Source organism: Halichoerus grypus, chromosome 11 (assembly GCF_964656455.1).
Source record: "Halichoerus grypus chromosome 11, mHalGry1.hap1.1, whole genome shotgun sequence".
In the NCBI taxonomy this organism is placed as follows: Eukaryota; Metazoa; Chordata; class Mammalia; order Carnivora; family Phocidae; genus Halichoerus; species Halichoerus grypus.
This window is the reverse complement of record NC_135722.1, coordinates 79,382,811-79,407,547: the sequence shown is the minus strand read 5'-3', so window position 1 is coordinate 79,407,547 and position 24,737 is coordinate 79,382,811. Positions and strand designations below refer to the sequence as shown.

Below are 24,737 nucleotides of genomic sequence, written 5' to 3'. Positions count from 1 at the left end.
GAATACAGTTATCCTGAAGGCCAAGTATAGTTATCAGATCTATACAATAGGGCAAGTTGATATGTGTAACTCTTCATTTAATTTCAGTCATCTCAGATACATTCATCTAATGAAGCTCCATTGAACAGAAATGGGATATTCGACTCTGATTGATGGGGTCTACAAAAATCTGAACATGTGAACTATGGAAAATCATAATTCCTATTGGGACCTGAAACCCAGTTTCTTCTCTAATTTCCAGAAATATAATTGAGGTCATTTATCTCTCAGGAGGCAATAAGTTACATCTGTCTTCCACTACTACTCTGCCCAGTCTTTGTAGAGCTTCAATTTCCAGCTATTTGGAAAATAGAGATGTTGATTATTGTGAGAAGAGCTATTTTTAACAATCGTATGAGGATACACTGAAAACATTAGTTATATACTAAAAACAAGCTATATTTTTTTGCAATAAAAAAAAGAAAAGCAATTAGGCATTCTGGAGAAAGTGTAGAGATAGCATACAAGAGAGTTACAAAAAACATATTTGAGGCAAGGTAAAATATGTAATGATTACAATAATTGATGGAGTTTAGAAAAAAGACATTTAACTGAAAGGCTGTGAATATTATACATAGAATGATAGGAATAGAGACATTGGACCTATAGAGAAAAAGAAATTAGGACATTGCTTGTTCTGCAGTTAATAAATACATACATACAAATAAATATCTTTGGTAATACTGTTTTTGTTTTTCACTTTTTAGAATTAACCTATAATATAACACACTGAAGACAAAAATATTACCAGATCATAAGTGTTTTTTTAACCTGGATGATGTGGAAGCGAAGATATAATTTCAAAAGTTGGGAAATAAAAGGGAGGAGTAGAGGTAGAGACAAGAATAGTATTGCTAATATCTTCATATTTATATAGAGACAAATCAAAGGTTGCTGGATAATTAAGAAGTTAATAATTGTAAAGGGAAGTTGATGGAAGGATATTGGAAATAATGTAAGGGGTTCACAGCTTCATCTTTCATAGTTAAGAGTCAATAGACAATGTCTAGAATTAATGCAAGAAATAATGGCCTAGGTATGCTATTTAACATTATTGAAGTAACCAAGAAGAGAAAATAAATTGTTATATCTGTTTATTTCCTAGTATGGGGAAATTTGACAACAGACTTCTGTTGTTTATTATTGCTTTTGGTACTTATTTTTTTTAACTATATGCATGTTTACTTTTTTGTTTTCCTTTTTTTCTTTCTTTTCTTTCTTTTTTCTTTTTTTTTACAAGGCATAGTAATGGGAAGAGAAGAGAAAAAAAAGAAGACTTAAAGAAAACAGTAGTTATAAGAAAGTACTGACCAGAAAGCAGGCTGCCTGACAAGACAAAACATGGCACATTTAGACACCTCCAACTAACTTCTGAGTGTAGATGGAAACACAGGTGGACAGGTAATCAGTGTGGGGAGAGTTCCCACTTTTGCATGTCATTTGAGTGAGCCCTCTTGGTTGATGGATAAATGGAAGAGCAAAAATTACTTTTAACTCATTGAAAGTTACCTATTCTTATATATTTTGTTATAAGAAGCTAGTTTTGGGAGAGGCAGTAGGCAAATTTTCATAGAAGCCAAAGGGTATCCTGGTTGGAAAGAGATTAAGGCATTCTTGATGTTTCATGTTATTAGATACTTTTCACAAAGAATTGCATTCCCCTTTCAAAACCATAAGCACTGTATTTTATAAATTCCTCTACAGGGACACCTGGCTTCTCAAGTTATGGTGAATATTCACCTCATCCTTACAGTAATCCAACAATTATTGAATGATAAGATCTTGGCATCTGATAATCAACAGCTTCTCTGTGGTCATTTTTTTACCGGAATCTGCTACATGAAATAACTTGTCACTGTGCAGAGAACACGAATAGAGATGGCTCCTAGGAGCTTTGTAATTTCCCTTTGTTAAATAGGTTACTATACTGGATATCTCCCCCTCTGATGGTCTTCATGTTTTCACCTACATCCCAATATTTTGGGAATCCATCAACATTTGCTGTAGAGTCACTTCCCCTTCTTATATAGTGGATATACAGCAGGAATACTCAACTTGCCATTTGAGCATGCAGAACCAAAATAAGTGTCGTTATGATATGCCAGACCTAAGAAGAAATGGGGTGCTTTCTTTATCTTGCTGTCAATATCTGTTCTGTTACCATTTTCATTTTAATGTGGCCACCTCATGTAGTTGTAGTGTGTTAGGGCTGACTCTTCCCAGGCTCCCATATTGAAAAACCAACACAGATTTTCTCTGCCCTTGGTTTCTTTGAACTTATTCTAGGATTCTCTAATGTAGCTCCCCAAACTATAAGCCCTCTTTTACATCATTTTACAGCCAATGAAGAATTGTTTTTTTTTTTTTTAAGTATGTTCTCTGTATAGTAAGAAAATCATTCTATGTATCCTATTCTTTCACCATTCTATAATTTTTGGTTAAATTCTGCACTCTGATTTCAAAGATCTCTGCTAATGATCTAAGTAATGTTTTTGAAATGAAAGGAACACAAAAACTAAATCAAGTGCTCAATTTTTGCTTTGAAAGTCAGTTTTTAAGACTTGTTTTGAAAATCAAACTATTTTTTTTTACTTTTTATTTTGAATGAGTTATTTTGTATTCATATGCTCCAGTTTTACACATAATTAACAGAAAGAAAAAAGCATCATCATTTTAGTTCACATTAAATAACAAAAAAAAAGTTGACATAATGTTCAATATAAGATAAATAATTTGGTCTAGACTTCTGAAAGAGATGACAATGAGTATTTAAAAAAAAATACTATTAACTGAATTGGGCTCATGCAAGCCAGAAAGTTCAAATGAACTATAGGAATTAAGTAAAACACTCTCTAAAAATGTGATGCAGTAACAATAAACTTTTGGAGAAACAGTAGATAGTAGTTGTATTCAGCAATGGGGTAACTGAACACAAAAGATTTATATTAATTATGAGGCTGATAAAAGAATCAGGGATTCCATTGTCTGGGTATACCATGGTTTATTTATCCATTTACCTACTGAAGGGCATCTTGGTTGTTTCTAAATTTTAAAAATTATGAATGAAGCTGCTCTAAATATCTGTATACAGTTTGTTGTGTGAACATAGCTTTTCAATTCATTTTGGTAAATACCAAGAAGTACAATTATCAGATTATGTGTTGAGAGTATCTTTAGTCTTGTAAGAAACTACTGTCTTCCAAGTGACAGTATCATTCTGCCTTCCCACTAGCAATTACTGAGAATCCTGTTGATCTACATTTTTGTCAGCATTTGGTGCTCTCAGTGTTTTCAACCATTCTAATAGCTGTGTGGTAGTACCTTATTATTGTTTTAATTTGCAATTCCTCAATAACATGAGATGCTGAACATCTTTTTACATACTTACTTACCATCTACGTATCTTTTTCAGTGAAGTGTCTGTTCAGGTCTTCTGCTCATTTTTTAATTGGGTTGTATATGTTCTTATTATTGAGTTGTCAGAGTTCTTTTTAGATTTTAGATAATAGTCCTTTATTAGGCATATCTTTTGCAAAATTTTTCCCAATCTGTGGCTTGCTTTCTCATTATTTTGACATTGTCCTTTGCAAAGTTTAATTTTAATGAAGTCCAGCCTGTCAATTATTTTTCCATGAATGATGCCTTTGGCATTGTTTCTAAAAATTCATCATCATACCCAATGTCATCTAGTTTTTCTCCTATGTTATCTTCTAAGAATTTTATAGTTTTGCACCTTACATTCTGATTAATAATACTAACAAAGGAAAGCAACAGACTAAAGTCACAATCTATATACTGAAGTAACTCTTTAGGTCATTACTAGGGGCAGAAAAGTGGGGGAAATGGAGAGATATTGGTCATAGTATACAAACTTTCAGTTATGTAGGATGAATAAATTCAAGAGATCTAATTTTAGACTCAGCATGGTGACTATAATCAATTAAACTGTATTGTATACTGGAAATTTGCTAAGAGAGTAGATCTTAGGTCCTCTCACCACAGGAAAATAAAAATAAAAAACCAAGGCAACTGTAAGAAGATGTATATGTTAACTAAATTGACTGTAGTAGTCATATATATATATATATATATACACCCAAGTCATATTATATACTTTAAATATATACAATTTTTTATTGAAAAAATAAAGTAACTCTTCTGGTTTTCTGAAACTTATATTTACATATATCAGTTAATACTTAGTTATTACAAAACAACACAATAGATACAGATTCTAAATGATACTGATGGTTGAAAAGCTAACATTAAGGGGTTAATTATAATTTCTTTATCATTTAAAGAAAATAGAATTGTTTTGTTTTTCTTTGCAGCTTTAAAATTGTAACTTTGTGAGAAACTAAGAAACTTTAAAAGTGGCGTTTCTGTTAACATGCTTAGTTATGTGTTTAATAGGCAACATTTCTTTTTACATCATTTTCCTTAGTATCTAAAAGAAAGGGAAAGCTATAGTGTAATAATTCATACTTAAAATGTATATAATTTTCATAATAATAACACATTTGAATTAAATTTTACTAAATTTTCAGTTCACATGGAAATTAACAGTAATTTTTTTGACCTTTTATTCCTCTTAAAATCCTCCAAATTTGCCTTGTCTCTTACATGTAATCACCTAGAATTTTGATTTGAAGGTATTATCTTAAGGATGTCAAACCTTACCAGCATATCAATTTATTCATTTATTCCTGATTTACTCACATAACATTTATTGAACACTGATTATGTTTGCAACACATAAGTTTTAAGGAAATTAAGTCTCTTTCTTACTTAAATGATCACTTCAGGGGAGACACAAATATATAATAATGGCAATATAGAGAACTATGGCTATAATAGGGTTAGCTACTGATTATACTTATAGCACAGAGAAAATAGCTCTTGGGTGAATTAGGAAGATAAATATTTGAGCTGAGTCTTGAAAACCAAATATAGTCATTCAGGTTGAGAAGAGGTAAGAAAGGTTGTCAACACTTGGAGGAGGAAATCATTGGGGAGCTTGGAGCAATTATCAGGGCCAGCTCGTGAAGTCTTTTATGCTAACATAATGAGTTTGTAGGCAACACTGACTGATTAAATTGTTCTAATATTTTACACTGTGGAATAACAACATCAGCTTTGCATTTTAAAAGATTTCTCACATAATAATCTAAATGAATTCATTTAAGTTCAATGTATTTTATTGTTCTCTAGTGCCAGGTACTAGGAAAACGATACCAAAAAAGGCAAAGGGCCTATAATTAAATGAAAAACAGAATTTGAACAAAAAGATTAGAAAGCTCAGAAGATATCAATCTAAGAAAAAGCAATCTATGATACTTTGTAAAACTTGGTCATCTAAGAAAGGTGACCTTGACAAAAAAAGACAAATATTTAGAAATTAATTGTGGCAGGGTTTGCTTAGCATGAAAAGATGTTGATAATTGTGATATATTATATAAGGATACAGAAAAACAATATTTTCAAAAAGGCACAAGATGGTAGCAATGACAGCAAAATGGTGAAATAGAAAGTTTCAGCACTTATCTCCACAGAAACACTGATTTAACAACCATCTATGGATGAAAATACCTTCATGAAGGTTCTGGAACCCAGGAGAGAAGTTACAGCATCCCAGTAGAGCACAGAAATGAGAAAAGAAGCATTGAAAAGTCTAAGAAGAATAGAAACATTTGACTTTTCCTACCTGAGAAGGCTGCTTTTGTCCTGCCATACCCACTGTGGAAATATTAGCTCTATTGTCTAGGAGTAGCTAAGGACAAAAGAAATTAGAAGAGGTTCTCAATAATTAGTCCCTGAATCTCAGCAGATGGCCTGCTGCCCCCAGTAGCAAGTTCACACCCACAGACCCCAGAAGCAGTACAACTGGCTCACCAGTAGATCCCACCAACTGGCCCACCAAGACTCTCCAGCCAGGCTGACTGGTAAAGGAATTAATCTGACAGCCTGGTTATAAAGACTGGAAGAGGTGACTTTTGTTCAAATCCACCAAAGTAAGAAAGAAAGGATCATGAAGAATCAGGGAACAAGACATTAGCAAAGGACAAAATAAAGTTCCAATAACCAAACTTAAAGAAATGGAGATCTACAAACTTCCTGGCAGATAATTCAAGATAATCATCTTAAGGAACTTCAGTTACAAGAGACAAACAACTAAACTTAATTAGGAAAACACTGTATGAGCACAATGAGTAATTCAAGAATAAATAAGCACTATAAAAAAGAACTAAACAAAAATTCTGGAGCTGAAATATACAGTGATTTAACTGAAAAATTCAATAGATAGCTTCAACAGCAGATTTGATTAAGCAGAAAAATGAGCAAACTCAAAGACAAATCATTTGAAATTATACAATCAGAGGAAAAAAGAGAAAAAAAAAGTGCAGGGAACCCTAAGGAACTTATTATAGATCATCAAAAAAATCAACATACACATTATAAAAGTCGGAAAAAGAGAAGACAAAGGAGCAGAAATAGACATCCAGACTCATAAAGCACAAAACATCCCAAATAGGTTGAACCGAACGAGGACTACACTGAGACACATTATAATTAAATTGTCAAAAGTCAAAGATAAAGAGAATTTTGAAAGCAGCAAGAGAAAAGTGACTTGTCATATACAAGGAAACTACCAAAAGGCCATCAGCAAACTTCTCAAAAAATATGTTACAGACTAGAAGAAAGTGGAATGCTATTTCCAAAAGCATAAACAAAGAAAAAACTTCCATGAATACTATACTGACAAAGCTGTCCTTCAGAAATGCAGGAGAGAGAAATAATTTCCTAAACAAAAACTGGGAAGTTCATCACTACATCTGCTTACAAGAAATGCTAAGAGGAGTTCTTCAAGTGGAAACAAAAGGATGCTAACAGTAACATAAAAGCTTACACAAGTTTAAATCTTACTGGTAAAGGTAAAAATATAGACAACCACAGAAAATGTAATACTGCAACTGTGGTACATAAAGACAACATTATTAAGAGTAACTATAATCACAAGAATTTGTTAATGGATATTTACTATTAAAAGAAGTAAATCCTGACATCAGTAACATAAAGTGTGTATATGGAGAGTAAAATCGTAGTGTGTGTGTGTTTGTGTGTGTGTGTGAAATTCAAGTTAAGTTTTATCAGCTTAAAACAATCTGTTATGACTATAAGAATGACTATAAGAAATTTTATACAAGTCTCTGGGTAACCACAAAGAAAAACCTACAATGGACACAGAAAATATAAAGAGAAAAGAATCAAAGTATATCACTACAAAAAAATTATCGAACTACAAGAAAAACAACAAGAGGTGAGAGGAACAGAAGAACAACAAAACATACAGAAAGCAATTAACAAAATGGCAATTTTATGTCCTTACCTATCACTAATTACTTTAAATATAAATGGATTAAACTCACCAAACAAAAGACATAGAATGCCTAACACTAATAAAAAAAATTATCCAACTATGTGCTATCTATAAGAGACTCAGTTTAAGAGTTTAAGAGCACACATATGCTAGAAGTGAAGTGACAAAATAAAATTCCATGCAAACAGTAACCAAATAAGAGCCAGGGTGTCTCTACCTATTTCAGACAAAACAGACTTTAAGTAAAAACTACCATAAGAGACAAAGAAGTTCATTACATAATGATAAAAGGGTCAATTCCAGAGGAAGATAAAACAAAATATATATAAACCCAACAACAGAACATCTAACTATACAAACCAAACATTGCAGATCCGAAGGGAGAAATAAACAACAGTACAATAGTAGTTGGAGAATTTGATATCCCACTTTTCAAAAACGGATGGATCATCCAGACAGAAAAGCAATAAAACAGGAGATATGAACAACACAAAAGACGAAATGAACCTAATAGTCATATACAGAACATTCGACCAAATAGCAGCAGAATACACATTATTCTTAAGTGCACACAAAATATTCTCCTCATAGGCTTGAAGAACCCAGGCAAATGATTTTTTTTTTTAAAGATTTTATTTATTTATTTGACAGAGAGAGACAGCGAGAGAGGGAGCACAAGCAGGGGGAGTGGGAGAGGGAGAAGCAGGCCTCCCGCGGAGCAGGGAGCCCAATGCGGGGCTCGATCCCAGGACCCTGGGACCATGACCTGAGCCGAAGGCAGACGCTTAACGGCTGAGCCACTCAGGTGCCCCAGAGGCAAATGATTTTTATAGCTGCCTTAGTGTCAATACTTATTGAGCCAAAATTCATCCCTTACTTTCCATGGAGCATTCTCTCAGAATCTAGTGGAGTAAAAAATCCTTGGTATTGTGCTAACACTGTTGATCATTAGTTAGGTAAGCCACAGAAATAACTTCATTGCATGTGACATAACAGGTCAGGAATGGAAATAGGGCAGAGTCAAAAAGGTCAGTGTAGAGGTAGAAAAATATAGAAATTACTTTATGTATTAAAAGTTAATACTGGCTGATAATAGATATTAGAGATACTTTAGATGTTGTGGGAACAGGTTATAAAACAAGGGCATAAGAATAAACATATAGTGAATCTCAAGAATAAGCAAAAGTTCAAGAATAGGGTAAAATTAACAGCAAATGTGTATATAATACTTATAATCATGCAAACAATTGATGTATATGTTTTACAGACATTAAATCATTTAAGCCTTACAACAATTCTATGAACTTAATACTTTTGAGGTCTCTATTTTACAGATGAGGAAACTGATGGTGAGACAGGTCAAATAAACTTCCAAAGATGGCCCTGAATGCATGTGAAACAACTGCTTGGTTCCAGAGTCTATATGCTTTACTTATAGGGTATACCCTTTATTTATAGGCCAAGTGTTTGATATCAATTGGCAGTTCTACAGAAAAGGCTCATCATTTCAGATAATGAAAATGGCATAGCAAAGGCATGGGAAAGATAAAACAAGAGAGCAAGTATTTAAACTGTTATAGAGCAGTTTTATATCCACATATTTCCATAGACAATTCATATGTCATCGTGTAATTAATGTGTACTGGAAAAATCATGGCTCCAATCTACAGCCAAGGTCGAGGATATTCCACATCTGATTAGGGTTGAGTAGTAACAGCCTTTAATGTCATCTGTTATGTATATTCTGTACCTTAGACTGTATTTCTCCTTTTAACCAAATGAAATTTTTGTGTCCTATAATAAAGGGCTTAGCTTGCTTTTTGCCTCTGGGAACAAACTCAGTCCAATAAGGTAAACTGAGCTAGACAAAAAAGTGGGTTGTTGTGAAAATGTAAAGTGGCATAACTAAAATATTGTACAGACTATTCATGATTTTTTCTTGTATCTCAAAATACATATTTAATGAAGGTCATAATTAATAAAATTGCAGTTTGTAGATTTAATTAGGCAAGGTATGTAGTATACACATTTTGAGAAACAGAATCTGTTTCATTACTTTAAATTTTAAGAGAAGACTTAGAAATAGAAAACAAATCAAAACTCTTTTTTAAAAAAATACCTTTCTGCCAAGTGACATGCTGAGTATTATATATTTCTAGATTTAAAATTTAAAGGTAAGGAAAACTATGGTCATTACTTATTTCTACTTAGATTATTTAAATTGTATCTACCTTCAAATTTCACTCCCCCCGCAAAAAAAAAAAAAAAAAAAAAAAATTCCTCTTCTTACTTTCAACATGTTTACATTTTAATCCTAGAATAAAAGGTTATTCAGAATAAAATAAAATCAAATAAAACCAGTCAAGGAGTTTCTCCTTTTTATGAGTCTAGTACATGACATTGACCCTTACTGAGAATAGATGTTGTAAATAGCCAAAAATGGCTTCAAAAATTAAATTATTAAGTTATTTCTTGTTATCATTTTATGATAAATAAGGTCCAACTATGAAATTTAAAAAATAATGTAACAGGCATTCTAAACCTCATAGATTAAATGTAATTTGTTTCCATTCTTACCCATATTCATATTCTTAACCAAATAGCTTTTAAAAAAGAGGGTTTAATGAAACTGGAAGAGTATGACCAGTTGAACTCTTCATGCTCTGCTTTCCCCAGAAATCAGAAAAGCCATGTGAATTTTAATCCATCGCTTTACATTTTAATATATGCCATTAGCATTAGTGTTCATTATGATAAGTGGGTAATATTCTCTTTCTATATTCATTCTAACAATTTAGTGTTTAGGAGCTAAAAGAAATTCCAAACACAATTTAAAACCAAGCAAAGGAATCTAAAATATTAGATAGGAAAACTTTTCAGATTAGATGTATAATACTGTATGGATTCAATCACTTGCTCTGTGAAATATAAAGTTTTTTTTATTAAATAGACCCATTGAAATACATACCCATTTTTTTTTACTTTTTACTTAATTTTTTTATTTTTTTATTTTTAAGTAATCTCTATATCCCACACGGGGCTCAAACTTACAACCCTGAGATCGAGTCGCATGTTCTACCAACTGAGCCAGCCAGATGCCCCATTTTTTTCTTTTAAAGATTATTTATTTAAGTAATCTCTACACCCAATGTGGAGCTTGAACTCACCACCCCAAAATCAAGAGTCACATACTCTACTGACTGAGCCAGCCAGGTGCCCTAAAATACATATCTATTTTTTAAAAGTAAGAAATGCCACTCTACGGCTGTAACTTCCCTAAAGCCATGTAACTTTCCTAAAATAGTTTATCTTAAAACAATTTGGTAATTATTTTGATTTTTTTAAAGATTTTATTTATTTATTTGAGAGAGACAGAATGAGAGAGAGAGAGCATGTGGGGAGGGAGGTCAGAGGGAGAAGCAGACTCCCTGCTGAGCAGGGAGCCTCATGCAGGGACTGGATTCTGAGACTCCAGGATTACAACATGAGCTGAAGGCAGTCGCTTAAGTAACTGAGCCACACATGCACCCCGATTTTGAATTTTAAAAATATTTTTACTACCTTCACTATGCAGTTTACATGTTGCTTTGGATTTATAACCATTTCAGAAAATATGATCCATATATTCACATTGTTGGAAAACCCCATTTAGGAGAAAAGAGAGGTGAGAAGAAAGAAAATTGTAGCAGATTGACTCTAAGATGACTCCCAATGATCCCCACCTCCTGATACTCATACTCTTTTGCAATCTCTTCCCTTTGAGATTTGGGCTGGCTTAGAAACTTGCTTCAAACCAATAGAATATAGCAGACATAAGAGGATGCTACTTCTGTAATTATATTACAAGAGATTGTAACTCATCTTGCTAGTAGATTCTTTTGCTGGATTTGATAAAGCAAATTATCCTGTTGAGGAGACCCATTTGTAAGAAACTATGGGGGGCCTCTAGCCAAAGACCCTCAGTCCAACAGCCCAGAAAGAACTGATCCCTGCCAACAACCATGAAAGTGAACTTAGAAATGGGTCATTTCTAGCTGAGTCTTCGTATGAGACCTCAGTCCTGGCTGATACCCTGGTTGCAGCCTTGTGAGAGATTGTGAAGCAAAGGGCAAGCTCAGCCGTGCCCAGACAGTTCAATTGACCCACAGAAACTGTGAGAAAATAAATATATGTTGGTTTTAAGCCACTATATTTGTAGTAACTTATATGCCACAAAAAGATATATATATATTATAATATATATATATATATATATATTATATACATATATAAAAGGCCAGAAAGAAAATATTGAAGTAAAAACACTCATATAATAAAATGATAAAATAAATACAATGAATTATATATAGATTCAATATACAGATGGAAAAATAACTCTGGACTCAGCACAGAACAAAAGTTAGCTATAAAATAAAACTTTATTCATCACAATTAGAAAATAACTACACAGAATCTGCAGTAAAAAAGACTCAAATTCTAAGAATTAACAAGCCGTTTCAAATACAAAAGTGTTCAGTTTTAGCTTCACCACCTTTCTTATATACCAATCCAAAAGTTATTTTACAGATTTATTAAAAAATAAATAAAAAGTTTGCAAAAAATGAGAAACAAAAATGTAAACCTAATGTAGTTTAAATTACAGAATTATGTGTTTCAACATGCTTATGCTTCAAAAAGCTTATTGAATTACTGTTCCCAAGAAGAAAACATCTATAAAATTATTTAAACCATAAAGTTATATGGCAAATACAGAAAACTTTATCCTATGTAGGGTTACTAAATTATCAAAACAAATTGAGGATTTCAATTTTGTAATATTAATGTTTCCATAATAATAGAACTATAAAATATTCAAAACTTTTGGTAGTCCAATTTATGTCTTAATAATATTTTAATCTTAAAATATTTACAAAATATATATTTTTAAATTACATCAATTCAATGTATAGTATATTCAAAGTGATTAAGTCCATGAAAGGATCCTGTGGAAGAAGGAAATAAGCAGGAAATTAAAAAAAAAAAAATAAGTCTGAATGGAGAGATGGTATAAGGCAGGAAAAATAATTAAAGGAAGACACAAGCCATAGGCTGGCATATACATATGTCACCTAGCAAGGATGAAAAGGATATGACAGAAAATCAATATCCAACAAAGTAGTTCAGATTATAGCCATTCACTTGTGGTGTGAAGAAATCTGCAGTCCTTTAACAGAATTGGTTTATGAGTTATTGTTAAAATATTAAAAAAGTCAGAAATTTCAATTTGAATAAATCCAGAATCAATCAAAAAGGAAAACGTTTTGAGCTACAACAGCAATGAACAAATGAAAGAAAATGAGAAACTTGGGCCCCAAACTGACCACTCCTTAGAGAAATCAGTCCAAAATTATGAATGTTTTTTGATACCCATGACAATTAATCCTAGACTAAATAGTATAGGAAGTTGACCAAAATGCTTAAATAATAAAATGTGTGTCAAATTTTGTTTCCAGGTGATACTGATTAAAACTCATGAAGTCATTTTTCAAAAAATCATTTCTAAATATATATCATACACTAAATTATATTTTCATTACTCCAGAAATGAAAATACATTTCTATTAAAGAAAATTCCAAGTAGAAGAAGTTTGAGATTTTGGATATGATTTTAATATGATATTAACACTGATATAAACCAAAGTATGCTCTAAGTTGTAACAAAGTGGAAAAGTAAGTAGATTGAAAAATAGATTTATGTTTTTGTTTTTATAATTTGGCTTCCCATGTAGTTTGCCAAAGACAGAAAGTAGTTTGATGACACTGATCCAAGTATCTTATCTCTTTGGTAGTAAATCACTTATATGACTGTGACCACCTTTATTAGTGAGTCAGCATCACAGAATCCCTTCAGCTCTGAGACCTTGATATTGTCTAGTTGTAGAGTCAGCAAGACGGATCATCAATCCAGTGACCAAAGTCAAAGGCAGAGGGAAATTTATTGGACCACCAATCAAGCTTTCCTGTATGCATGCTGCCTAGTTTTCCATTCCAAATTTCTTAAGTATTGAATTCTGCTGGAAGAATTTGGGGAAGGTTGGACAAAGGACATGCATTTTAATCTGATACTGCAGGATAAATAGAATTTTATGAGTAGGATAGTATATGCAAAAGGATAATCTTGAGAACACAAGAAATTTTGTGTAAACAGACTTTCTGAATATCCTAAAGAGTTTGGATTTTTTCCTTTCAGATTATAGAATCTGTTAAGCAGAGACTAAAAGAATTCTTTGTTTGGCTTGTTAAATTAAGATACCACCGCCCAGCATAGAACATGAATTGATAAACTGTGGTGGGGAGACACCATCACATAAGAAGTAGTTAGAAGCTAATAAAAATTGAATGCCTGCACAAAACTGTATACTACAAGAATTGTAGCAAAGAAAATTTAGATTTGAGAACTATTAGTTATCTAGAATCAATGGATGTAGAGAATACATGCCCTTACTAAAGGATAGGAAGAATTTAAGGATATTCCAAAAAGCTTATGGCTTAAAAAAGTATAGAGTGACAAAGTTAAGAGATACAAACAAGTTGGGGTGGAAGGAAGAGGAAAAATAATCTCTTTTATGATGTTCTATTTGAAGTCCTTATGGTATACATCATTAAAGATGTCTAACAGAAAGTTAGGTACTTGCTTATAAAAATTTAAAAAGAATTTTAATTAGCAAAAATTATTTATGATTTATCAATATATAACTCAGGGATTCTCAACACAGACCTTCATATTAAAATTATTTGGGGAGCTTTAAAAACAAATGCAATGAGGGATGGTGAACACTCAAGACTAATTAAGTCAAAATCTTGTTAAGGTTAAGCCCTACAATGGCTACTTTTTTTTTAAAGCTTTTATTTAAATTCCAGTTAGTTAATATACAGTATAATATTAGTTCCCAGTATACAATTTAGTGTTCAACACTTCCATACAACACCTGGTGCTCATCAAAACAAGTGGACTACTTAATCTCCATCACCTATTTCACCCATTCCCCCATCCACCCCCCCTCTGGTAACCACCAGTTTGTTCTCTATAGTTAAAAGTCTGTTTTTTGGTTTGCTTCTCTCTCTTTCTTTCTCTCTCTCTCTTTTCCTTTTGCTTTCCTTTAAAAAGTACAGAGAGGCAAGTGTATAAGAATGTGAAGCAGGCTACACAAAAATTTGCAATAAATACTAAGACAAGAGGGGCGCCTGGGTGGCTCAGTCGGTTAAGTGGCTGCCTTTGGCTCAGGTCATGACCCCAGGGTCCTGGGATCAAGGCCCACATAGGGCTCCCTGCTCAGCGGAGAGCCTGCTTCTCCCTCTCCCTCTGCCTGCTGCTTTACTTGTGCTCTCTCTCTCTGTCAAATAAATAAATAAAATCTTAAAAAAAAATACTAAGACAAGAAAGTGCAAAAACGAAATAAAGGAGATGACATTATGAAAATCTACTCATATACAAAGGTAGAATGTAGGGGTGATTATTACAGCATGTTCAAGGTTACCTTCATTCCTGAAAAATGATGACCCAGCCATTATTTTATCATATCCACAACCTCACACTATGACTTAATTTCTAAATTTTGCTTCTCTTTTGGTTGCTTTGACTTTGTGTCTTCAGGGAGCTTTGTAAGAGAAATAATGAAGATGTAGTAGCAAAACTCTCATATGGAGTTTGACTAATTTCAATCTGTGTTGTGACCATGAAGACTGAAGCTCAATTTCCTCACCTGTAGAATAAATTATTTTGTTGCTTGGTTTTCATAAAATTTCAAGAAGATAATGTGTATAGCATTCCTATCTCAGTCCCTATAACATGGTAGGGATTTAATTCTTTCAACAAACATAGTTTACCATGTCTTAGGTGCTATGATAGCCATGGGTGATATTTTGGCAAATAAAGAGAGATACAGGTCCTGCCAGAATTCTAGGAATTTATAATCTTTCTGGGAAAAGGGACAATTGAACAAGCAGTGATTGTAGAGAGGTTAGTGACGTGATAGGGAAATACAGGTACACTAGAAGAACATAATTTATTATTAGCACATAGCATGCATTTCCAGGTACCGTTCTAAGTGCATTTGTGCCTTAAATATTTTAATCCTCAGAAAAAAAACCCCACAAAGTACATAATCATTTGCATCTGAGGATGGGAAAATGAGATACAGAGATGTTAAACAACTTGCCCAAAGTGGCATAACTTTTAAATTGCAGAGTTGGAGTAAAGAAAAGTTTGTGTTCTTAATCTCTTAATCTGCCTTTCCAATGACGAAATGGCTAATTTACATCAAGAAGGAACTTCCTGGAGAAGTAAAACACTAAGATAGGTAGTATCTAGCCAACCAAAAAAGAAAAAGGTGGTGTAGGATTCACACAGAAAATGCATGAAAGTAAAAATTGACTTTATTTCTAAAAAGATTAAAATACACCTATGATTGAAAATTTAGGATATGCAGAGTGCTTATATCATTTGATTGCGTTTAGAAGACATTTTATATTCTGGAAGTAGATGGATATTTTATGGAGGGATAAAATATTATTGTGAGTTATTATGTTACTTTTTATTTCAGTTTGATGATATTTATTTTTATTCTTTTTTTATTACATTTTTGTTACTATAAATATAAAGTACACTTCTTCTTATGGTTCCAAAAAATATATCTGAGGAGTTTGTAAAATGAAAATGGGAGCTCTGTGATTTCCGTATGCCTCATCTTGAGAGGATGGATGGCTGTCAGTTTGAACCCAGACTTGAATGTGTCAATGAAAGCTCTTTCTGCAATGACAACAATCCTTGACTCATGGAAACAGAGAGCAACAAATTAGATCTACCCAACTTTTTACTTATTTCAAATTCTGCCATGTTCTATATTCATAAAATTTTCTTAAAATGTTCTACTGTAAACCTAATTTAGGTATCATTTTAATGATAAAAAACACCTTTAAACCCTTGATTTTTCTTTTATATTTCAATTTTTAATTACAAATTTAAGCATGGGGGCACCTGGCTGGCTCAGTCCATAAAGCATTGGATTCTTGATCTCAGGGTTGTGAATTCAGGTCCCACATTGGGCATGGAGCCTAATTAAAAAACAAACAAACAAACAAAAACATTTCCAAGACTGAGCTTATACATTGTGGATCTTCTTCAGATTTATACCTATAATTTGAATTCTTTTTTTGTATAAATCAATTTCAGTGCCTCCAATGGGCAAAGACCTGAAGTAAGCATTGTGGCTGACAGAGAGAAGATATATACCCTCAAATATGTACTATACAAAGTGGTAAATGAGAGGACTTTTAAAATTTTCTACATGGAAAATAAACCAATGGGCAGGAAGAATAAGAATATGAAATAAATTGAAGACTTATTGTCTTTTCATTCTTTCACCTCTAACAAAATAAATACATGAAAGGATTTGGATGGGTGTACTTAAGAGTTCAAATGAACAATCACATTGAAAAGAGGAAAAATGGTATTTTGATTGAGGTGAGGAAATGAAAAAGTACAAGTATAAAATTACAGACGAATATTTGAATTTTGAAGCCTAATTGAGGCCTCCAACTTTCTAATTTCCTTAAAGTGGGACCCAGGGTGGTCAGAATGGTTGGGTGCTTGGACAAAGAATTTGGAAAATTTTCTGTGGAGAATATAAGTTGAAAAAAGATAAATAAAATAATTGCTCACAATTGATTTTAAACTTTATAAAGCCCATATAAATATTAATTCTGAGAAAGCCAAAGAATACATATCAAAGATAAGCAAAAGTAACTTTGAATTTCACATGTCTCTTCCATCCATTTGTCCAGGTTATCACAAATAAATGGCTGTGAGATTCATAAAAGTTTTTCTTAAAAATATCAATGAAATATTTATATGAAATGGTTTCTAGCAATAAACATTCAATTCAACCTCTCAAAAATCTCCACTAAAATATTTATGAAAATACAAGATGAAAATTCATACTTTCACATAAAGTAAGATTAATAAACAACCCAGAAGATAGAAAGAATATAGCTGGAAGGAAGGTAAGCAAACATTGCTGTGGTTATATAAGTAATATTTAGTAACAATCCATCATATAAACCAGTAATTATGGATGTTTGAGGAAACTGCTGTTCACAGTGTTGACTTAGAGATAGTTTTTTTTTTTTTTTTTTGAGAATGGGGGAAGGAGGATTTAGGGGCAATTCATTACATTCTCTAATTGGACTTAAGTTCTCATAAACAATATTTTCAGTTAAGAAAGAGACAGTATGGGCTCTAGTACATAGTTCATATTGGGCATTGTAGTATGTCATACATTCCATTGGTTCAGATAATGGGAACAGGGGATCCTACCTAAGTCTACCAATGACTCACAGGATGGATGCATGGATGCTTATCAGACACCAGAAAGTGAACTAATCATTATGTATACTATTTTTTGTTATCAATGTATCTGAGAAGGGTGTTTACTGAATATGCATGCTAAGCATGGCTAAAGGAAATCCACTCTAAGAAAATATTATAGTGCAAAACAGGGAAAAAAGTAAAGAATTAATAATTTTCAATTACATTCTCTCACTGACATTGTTTAAATTGCCAGTTCATAGTGACTAAAAAATGCAGCTCACATTATTTTTGCCTTACTACTGTTTTTAAATTGTCCACAACAATGCAGTCTATTTTTGCCTTTGCCCAAAGTGTACCACTCATACTGGCCTTGTCCTTGGAATGTGACTAGAAAGACATGTAAAATCTGTAAGATGTAAAATAACATAAAAATACCTGAATAGGTGGGAATATATACTTTGCTCATGGACAAGATATGTTAATACTACAAAAATATCAATTCTCCATAAATTAACAAATAAATTCAGTGCAAGTCCAATTATAATTTTTGGCAAGATGTTTGAGGAATTTGATATATTAATCCTAAAATTACATGAAAGAATAAAAAGTTCCATGAGTACCTACATCAATTTTTTAGAAAGAAGAATAAAGTTGGGATGAGGTTGTAGGGCTTGCCTTATCAATAAAGGAATATGTAACAAAGCAACAATAACTGAAAAAAAATTGAAAAGACCAGTATTGGAGCAAGAACAAAGAAATCAATGACATTGAAGAGAGAACTAACTAAACAGCACACATAAGAAAAGAATTCGAGCAAGGATCAAACATTCATGATAAGGTCATATCACAAATTAGGGATTAAATAAGATATTGTTTAGAGGACATTACTCATAAAACTAGTACTCTAGGAGAAACATAAAATTGGATCTTAATCTTGCACCATGTATAAAGGAAAACTCCAAATGGATTAAAATACTAAATGTAAATGAATTAAAAACTAAATTATAAATTAAATTATACTAAATTATAAAGAAAAAAGTAAGAAATGTAAGATAAATTTTTTATCACATCTTTACAGGTAAAAATAACTGCGCAAGACCTGAAAAATCACAAATATAGGACCAAAATTATTTTGATATGATTGTGTCAAGATTGAAGCTTTATATTCAATTAAATTACTTCAATCTGCTTACTCAAATGTGTGCATAATCTAATAATTGCCTCCTGAGTGAAGAGTAGAGAGAAAATCTTGAATAGGTCCATAACATGGTATGTCTAAAAATATTCAGCGATGCATTGCTTTTGGTATTGTGGAGATGGAGTAAACGTAGGTGGTTATCACTAGAAGATGATGAATGCATGCTGAGAAATATCTAGCAGTTGAATGCCAGGTAATAACAAAGCAATAGATAAATTGTAAATTCAACTTTTTGGTTTAGATAATTTAAAAAAATGAGTTCCATGATAGAATATTTGTTATGAAATTTGAACTCTAACCCTAACCCTAATCTTGACTCCAAACCTAACAAAACAAAGAATGCATACACACAGAAAAGTATATCAAATACATTAGGGTGGGTGCCAGAGGAGGTTATGGAGGTGGAAGGAAAATATAACAAAATAAAAACAAGAGAGAGTTTTCTCATGGGTCAGCCATAAGACTGTTTCATGAACTGAGAAGTTCAGTATCTTAATTCTCAATGGATAGAGTCAAAAATAAGAAAGAAGAAAAAGAAGAAAAAATGAGAAAGACTTCTAGAAATAATGTCTTCCCAGAATGCAGAATTGTCCACAGAGCTCCTTTTATAATAAATTAAAACTGGCTCACACTAGGCATATCCTCATGAAATTTTGGAATAAAAGCTAAAAATAATACAAAAAGCTTTGGGGGAAAAATGCAAGGTCAAACAGTTCACAAACAAGGGTTAAACTTAAGAAAGACACTACAGCTGACAGAAGAATGGAGTAACCTTCAAAATAGGGAGGAAAAAGTATTTCTAAATTAAAATTCAATTCTTAATCAAACTATTCATCAAGTGTGAGAAGAATAAAGATATTGTCAGAGAGCTGAGTGGTGGCATAGATAATGCTGTATGTTCAGCAGACATATTCATTTTCCTCCAGGTGTAGTGGGTTCTGGCCAATGGAGTATGCTGGCAATGATGTGCATATCACTTCCTTGCCTAGATATAAAATCCCTGTGTTAAAAAATAAATAAAAAGTCCTTCTGTGATCAGCCAAGATCTCTCTTTCCCTTGAACAGTGAGTGGTTTTGAAGACCGTAATTGCACTGGCATAATCAGAGGGAGCATCGGTTCTTTAATGACTGTTTAGAACAGAACCCTGAATTTCTCGCAGCCTCTTCATGGGTTAGAATGCGGCAGGGACAATAAACTTTTATTGTGATATTATGAGATTTAAGAATTTAGATTTGTTTTTTATTTCAGGGTAGCCAAGCCTGCTCTAATAAAAAAAAAAATTTTACCTCACTTTGCAGTTTTTCTCAAGAAGCTATATAAGAAGAAACCATACTCAAGTGAAAGAAAGATGACCACACCAAGAAAGAATACAACATGGAGTTCTGAAAAAATGATGTCAAACATATGAAAGAGGTAAAGTGAATTTCAGGACAATAAAAATCCAGAAACCTCCAGAAGTGGTGCTCCACCAAAATAACTCTTTTATTTAATAAAAATGTGCTGATTTTCTGCTATGTACCAAGCAATATTCTAGAAACTAGTCACATAGCATTTAACACAACAGAATGAAATCTGTGGAAGGATACAATGCAAGAGGCTTAAATTCTAGAAATAATGGACTAATACATTACTTGGAACTCAGAAGTTAAATATAATGAAATTAATAGATTAAATATATGTATAATTTAATATGTAAATATTAAAATATATACTGCATAGGAAGAACTTAATGTGTTCAGTATCATTGTAGTCTCTCATAGGCTTAGATAAATAGTTTCTTCTTTCTTTTTTTATTTTTTTTGAAAAACATTTTTTCTTTAGGTAAAAACAACTATTTAAGCACACTAAAAGACAAAAACAGCAATTTAAGCACAATAAAAGGCAATGTTAGTTGACTACAGTGTTGAAGAGACAAAAAGGAGCTGAGGGACCTACATCAACTGAAGAACACAGACCAGCTGTGAGGAGAAAAGCAAACAAGCAAACAAAGTATCTATGAGCTAGATTTTAACTTGACCCGCAGATTCACTACTTTTGGATAAGACTTCTCTGTAGTTTACTAAAAGCCTTAACTTGTCTTACATAATGTACATCATATTTCCTTTCTCTTGCCTACATTTTTCTGCATGTTTTTTGTTCCTCAAACAGTATTATGATTTATTTTTAAGAACTTCTAACAAACATTTGAGTATCTAAAGCATGGCTCTGTGTTTATTTCCTAATATTCCAAATAAATTAAAGCAATAACAACAATGAATCATGGAACACTATATCAAAAACTAATGATGTAATGTATGGTGATTAACATAACATAATAAAAAAAATAAAATGTAAAAAAAAAATTTGAAGCAAAACTCTGAATGCAAATTTTACCATAATGAAATAGTAAATTACTACAGCTGTCAAGGTCATTGCTGTCCACATTGTCATCTATGAGTTGTGACTTTTGAGGTAAAATGAGTTAGTAACCAATCTCCAGTAGTAATAATTGATTTAATTATTTTTAAACAAATATTCTGACATATTTCCCATCGGTTACTATTTGTTTCAGGAGGAAAACCATTCCATATTTCAATCCAGCTTTCTCACATAAATCCCAATTTCTATAGTTGCAATTTCCATATCAAACCTATAGGTTAGTAATAGTAAACGTATATAAATAAACTTTGTTCAAGGGTATAAAAACCTCAAGAGTGTATGATTGGATTTCAGTGCTTATAACCTAAAGAAACAGCCTTCTTTTCTGCTATATTTCAAGGGACCAAGAAGCCATAGCCACAATATATAAAGAACTTAGGTTCTTTTTCTCACCTTGACCTATAAATATATTTAATCTACTTGCTAATCTGTCATGTGTTCATGTTGAATACCTTGAAAGAAGACCATCAATGGAAATGTTTGATGAGTAGATTTGTGATTTAAAAATGAAAATCAGCTGTCTCTTCAGAAAAGATGAATATCTAGGACTATATCAACTACTTCCAATGCAGAAATGTGCTCATTTATCGCCAATTCCCTCAGATGGAATAGCTGTTTAGTTTTATAAAATGAGCACACTTCAAAAAAATTTGTGATTATGCTTTAAGGCAGAATATTATACTCCCCAAATATATATGCTGAACACAGAAATCACTAATAGAGTCCAAGGACTGCTTACGGCACTTCTGCCAGTTAAGCCACAATGTTTTCTCCAAGCCTTCTTTCAACAGCTGCATCTCTCTGCTAGACTGTAGAGGAAAATTACAAGCCTGGTTAAAGAAATTAGTAAAGAGAGCATTAAAATTGCACATGTTCATCACGATATTATAATTCAGGGGGTACATTGCAGTTTTACTTTTTATTATGGCCTTTTAGTGGGCAGAATCATTTTTATGTTCAGAAAAATCAATAAATCTACTTTTATTTAAAAACTGATGTTTAAAGTATATAGTTACATTTATAATAAGGCCAGGTGCTGAATAGAGAGTATAAAATTACTTCCTTGATTATTCTGTCTTTAAACATTTGGATTTATTTACAGGATAAAATTTAATTTATAATATCCCAAATAAGTTTACATCTTTCATTTCAGATGCCCTAAGTACTTCCACTCAAGCAAATATTATAAATCATGCAAAGCAAACTATAATATATTAAATACTATTTTTTTTCTCTTTATAGCTATGAAGGATTGATACTGTCTTGGGTACTCTATGCTTATTATATAATGCACTAGATGGACTATCAGACTTCTTTTTAAGTATAATGAGTCTAATTCTTCGCTGAAAGCCAGATTCCTCATTCATTCTTCTAAATGCATTTTCTGTTTGGAATTTCTTTCCATGTTCCTGCAGTCTCAGTTTTCAAATCAATGTTTCATTAATGAAGTATCAGGCAGTAAGTGATAATTATGTTTCAGGTAGCAGCAAGGGGTTGGGCATATTCAGCATTACTGAGTTTCCTTGGAAGACATGAACTCTAGTCTTCTCTTCACCAAGTAACAATGACATTTTTACAATTTTGTTCTTCAAAAAGGAGAGGAAACTTCAAATATTTATGATTTGTTGATCACAGTACTAGTTGGGGCTAGTAAGAATCAACCTACAGTAGTGAAAACTTGGTGAGTTAGTGTTTCTTCCAGGGTACATCAATGTAATGCTTATTCATGTCAGTTAAAGAACTAAAGATGTTTCTCTTGAAATTATCTTGCGGAGTAGTTTGCAAATGTGAAAAAAAGAAATGGAAAAGGAAATCTTCACTGTTTTCCTTGCTATTCTTTCTTCACCATTTTCTCACTGAACATAATACAAACTTCTATCACTTTGCAGTTCCAGGAGCACAGTATGAGAATTCTAGGTTTCCCGTTTTTGGAACTCACCATTCTAGGTTATTTGGAGTTCAATACCTTAAATCCATTGGTTTATATATTTTATACAGCTTTTTAGTTGTTTCTGGTAATTGTTTCTCTTTATAAGTTACTACAGTTACTACATTTTGGCCAAAAGTAGATATCTTTTACTTTACCTTGTAACTCTTTTTTTTTCAAAATATTTTCAACTTATCAAATCTCCTGATTTAGACTTTAAGCTTTAAAAAATAATTCTTAATTTTAGTGTTCCTCATGTTTTTGTTTATTAAAAAATCCCTAATGTGTGAAGATAGCAAATACATTTTTCCTGAAAGAGTGGAAGGGAGAATTGAATATCTGAAGACTTAATACAAAGAAATGATACTTCTCAAAAGTTCATGTAAAATGCACTTTCTACTACAAAATATGTATTTTACTGTAAATTCATTTTTAAAGTAATTTTCATTGCTTTACACTAAAAGTTTCCTATTTTTCCTGAGATTTTGCATATTCTAGTTTTGCACCACGTCTTTTAATTTGGAATATAACTGAACTGTTTTTAAGCTTTTCTTCTATATATCCAACTGTCTAATAAATATTTGTACTTTGATGCACTAATACCACTTCATTACAGAACAAAAATAAATCCACCATTTTTTCCTTTAAAATAACCACCTTTTCTAATTCCCCTCTTTCTGTTAAGATCCCCTCCTTTTTTTGATATGATTTAAGACAATTTTGAGCCCATATCTCACTCCATGTATCTCATTATTTAACTTTCTTAATTACCCTTCTCACATCTCCAAAATTTTTATGTCTTTTTGTTATCAATTCTTATGAAAACTTTATTAATACTTCTTTTCTAAGACACATCACCATTGTTAAGTATATCCACACATATATTTCATTGTTTTATTCTCTACTAGACCTTAAAGTTCAGTTAAGGTAGAGATTTTTTCTTGTTCGTTATTCTGTCTGAACACAGTGACCAGCATATAGTTAGGATAGAAAAAAAAAATTGCTGAAGATTTAGATTCATCATATTATTTCATGCTTTATTTTGTAACAACTTTTTTTTATTATGTTCAATTAGCCAACATATAGTACATCATTGGTTTTTGATATAGTGTTCAATGATTCATTAGTTGCATATATCATCCAGTGCTCTTTACCACACGTGCCCTTCTTAATATCCATCACCTGGTTACCCTGTCGCCCCTATGGCCCTCCATTCTGTAACCCTCAGTTTGCTTCCCAGAGTCCAGAGTCTTTCATGGTTTATCTCCTTCTCTGATTTCTTCCCATTCAGTTTTCCCTCCCTTCCCCTGTGGTTCTCTGTGCTATTCCTTATGTTCCACATATGAATGAAACCGTATGATAATTGTCTTTCTCTGCCTGACTGATTTTACTTAGCATAATCCTCTCCAGTTCCACCCATGTCAATGC

At 32.2% G+C, this 24,737-nt stretch overlaps 1 protein-coding gene across 3 annotated transcripts in view; it reads right to left on the bottom strand.

Moving 5' to 3' along the window:
* The window catches only part of CNTN5 (contactin 5), a 1,336,681-nt gene that overhangs the window by 849,392 nt on the left and 462,552 nt on the right, over positions 1-24,737 (bottom strand). The gene's annotated exons all lie outside the window — the stretch shown is intronic.